Raw genomic sequence first — 3,773 nt, 5'->3', positions numbered from 1 at the left:
TTCAGCTTGGTCGACATAACTTTCTTTTTTTTCTTCTCAGTCGCATCCGACTTGAAGTCTGGTATCTGTCCTAAATTGAGCCGTCCTGCTCGGTTCATCTGTAGGCCCGTATAGCTTCTCTTGTAGTGTCAGTGGGGTTGGCCACGTTTCCTGTCTCAGGGCCCTGTGTGTCTTGCAGTGCTGAAGGATGTGTTCAACAGTTTGGTCCGCCTCTCCACACTGGCATTTTGGTGATAGTACTAGTTTAAAACATCTGTACATATGTTGTCTCAGTCTTGTGTGTTGGGTCCTTAGTCGGAAGATAATCCCTTGTTCTTGGTGGGGCAGCTCATGGTAGCTATCTGGTGTATGTGGTGCTTTAAATAATGTATGTATAATAGTTTTTATTTCTGTGTAGTTGACGCTGTTGTCTCGTTGCTCTTTCCGTGCTCCTAGTTTTGGCCATCCTGTCTGCCTGCTCACTTCCTAAGACACCACAGTCACAGTGTGATGAAATCCACAGCTGCATGATCCTCAGACATGGGATGTCCTCAATTACTTTTTCAGTCCCGCCGTAGAATTCGTGAGCAGAGAACGGGTTATCAGTCTCTGGTCAGTTCAATGAGATCAGCTCGCTGTCGCTAACGTTGTAGGGTCAATAACGTTGGCGGCTGAGAGGGGACAACGACGTGACCAAACCGCTTACTTCAAATACAAAAGTGGCCTTCAATTAATTCTTACGTCTAAAAAACTGGGATTTGTGAAACGCAAGAATGCGATTTTCCTCTAAGACCTGTTCCATAACTCAATTCTCGGGTCTGATAGTGAAGTGGTTAACAATCTTACTATTTTTGTTTAACACACCCGTTTCTTATTCCAGAAATGCATTCATTGACCTCTTTTGATTATTTATAGCTCCACACCGAAGACTGATATAGGATGATAGTGACAGTGTGCCCCAGCTGACCTCGTTTCACCGGTCGCGGCAGCAGTGATAAAATAGGCGATAAATACGTTTTTTCTAACTCTAAAGCAAACATGTATACTTCATGTACGTCACTGATACGATAGAAATGACAGACATGCTGTCTGTGTACAGCTGCATTTTTGTTTTTCTATTCATTGAATACAAAGTTTGTAACTTATTGACGAATTTCGGTGAAAATCAGCACCGTTGACTATTGCACGCCGTGTAAAGGCCTATCTTACCACATAATCCAGTGCATTATTTGTTATTGTGTCAAGTTCTGGAGTTTGAAGAGAACGGAAGAATCACATCTAGATCTAGATCTTAGTCTCTGCGTCTAAAAGCGCAATTTCAAAAGGTGGGCTAGGCTTGTGCTATGCTGCGAAGGGTACTTTCAACAATTTATGTTTTAGTAACTTCCTCCACCAAACGATAGGTTATCATAAGCCAAATTGGTATCCTTAAACTGTCCGTGTAAATACTGCACAGAAAAGGGGGGGGGGGGGGGTCTGGCAGTGGTGTATTTGCCCATGCCCCAAAACAAAACAAAAAACTGAAAGAAGAGGTAATTGAATACTTGTTTCTTTAAGACAAGAGTGGCCAAAAGAACAGCTTCAAGGACTAGGTAAGGACAGTGATCGAGGGCACACGTCCTGGAAATAAGTAGGCTACTGGGCCAACAGACATGTCGGGTCGTTTATACTGGGTGCCCATTGCGGATGGGATCAGGTCAGGTCGATCTCCCAACGTGTCGCCTGACAACAAACACGTTTGTTTTTAGGCGACGAGTCGGGCACAATCGGCTTGTGCCACGATAGCAGCTTTGCTCTCTCAACCCGGCGAGCAAACCGCCCCAACCCGACCCGACCCGATCCTCCAATAGGCACCCCTTATTACAAACTGCCGGGTTGTTGGTGGAAAACACGCTGGAAACTACCCGTCCGACTTACCTCCCCTGACAAAAAATCGGGTAGTTTCTTCTTTAGCATGGTGGGCACGCAGCTTGGTTGATAGGAAATTGTGAATTTTACCAGGGTGGCGGCCGAAGCCACTCTTATCGATTATGGACAACCAAGAAATCTTTAACATGCTCAACTTGCACACGGGACCTCCGATATTTTTCGTCCTTGTCACGGAAGCTAAGGTGAAGATCTTTCCTACCATAAGATCGGGAGTGTGGCTAAAAGACAGCAGTAAGTAGGAGCGAAGGAGCAGCAGTAGAAAGGCAGCAGAAAGAGTCTGGAGCCCAGAGGAGGGTGCAGAGAAGGGGCAGAAAGTAGAGACGAAAGCAGACAACAGAACATTGTTAGAGGGCAGGAAAAGATGTGGAAGGAGACAATTTTAGAGAAGGACAATTTTCGTCGCTATCTGGATTTAAATCTACGACCTCTTGAATGAGAGGCAAACTCCTTAACCACCCCTAGACCACAGGAGCCCCCCCCCCCCCCCAGAGGCGGGACGAAGTGAAGGGCTAAAGTGCTTGAGCCCCACCCACTCCCACCCCAACCCCCAACTCTTTCCCTCCGTAAATGAATGTTTCTTTTAATAAACGTGATAATCAGCTGAAACCGTTAGAAAAAAGGTAAAAGAAACAAACGAAAACCCGTGGAAACTGTTGTTAGAGAGGGCTCGTTCTCTGCCAGCAGCAGAGGCGGTGGGTAGTGAAGGGCTCACGGGCTTGAGCCCCTACCCCTTCCCCACCCACCACCCCCAATTCTATCTCAAAGTAAATGAAAGTTTCTCCATAATGAAATAAGCAGTTGAAACCGTTATGACTGCACGCAATGAACACAGAGTGATCAACTTGGCGGCTTGCTCGCTTATCCAATCACTGTTGTCACCGCTTACAACTATAGTAACCCAGCAGCCAATCAAATGTCTTTAGGGCTCAGCAAAGATGAGCCCTTTTCCCCGAACCTGTATTTAATGAAACTCTTCTTGTAAAAATGTAGAAGACTGGGAAAAAAATAACACTGTACCGAGGGCTCAAGCTCTCCTAGCCCTGACAACAGGGTGCAAGTTTACGACACACTTTCCCCCACTGACACAGATACCTAGGCACTCATTGGTTCTTTGTTGGGTGCGTTCAACTTTCTCGACTACACGGCCTAACCCAGCTCATAGAAGTATACTGTTTGAAATGCTGTGTGTGCATGTTTGTGTTTGTGCCGCTGAGATTTAACAGTTATAAATCAGGTCGAACTACTTGTAAGGCAACATCTTCATTACACAAAAACTAATTAGAGGAAATTTGAAATCAGCTTCGTCCCCACCATCAACAAAAATTTAACTAAGAACAAAGAGATGGAAAACAAAGGCAACTCTTCTCGTTTGAATGGTTCTCTAACTACCGTGGCTCACCGTGAGTAAAGAAAATCATCACTGTTTAATTCTTATTGCTTGCTATTTGGTGGTAAAGAACTGGAAACAACCTAAGCCCCACCCACATTTTGGTCCACCCACCGCCACTGGCCAGCAGAGACAATGGGGAGAAAGTTCATGAACACACTTTTCCCAGAGACCCAGTAACTCATACGCTCACGGGCCCACGTTGTAGGAATGCCTTGTTTTCTGCGACCCCACGGCCAAATCCAGTTACTGTTGTATGTGTGCGCTTGCGGGTTTAATAAAATCATTAATTTTTTCGGCGCTCGCAACTGTATAAGGTCAGATGAGCGTGTTTGCGTATGCGTGTGTGAATAAAACATACTCACACCTATCTGGAATGTCCTCTGAACGAAAAAAAAATCTTACCTTTGAGCTTTACTTATCCTGATTTCTCAGCCTCACCAACATTTAGATCCACCCAAGGCCACTGTCTCTCCCC

Source organism: Aplysia californica, unplaced genomic scaffold (genome assembly GCF_000002075.1).
Source record: "Aplysia californica isolate F4 #8 unplaced genomic scaffold, AplCal3.0 scaffold00169, whole genome shotgun sequence".
Classification (NCBI taxonomy): domain Eukaryota; kingdom Metazoa; phylum Mollusca; class Gastropoda; order Aplysiida; family Aplysiidae; genus Aplysia; species Aplysia californica.
The sequence above is the reverse complement of the archived record's forward strand: the minus strand, read 5'-3'. Positions refer to the sequence as shown.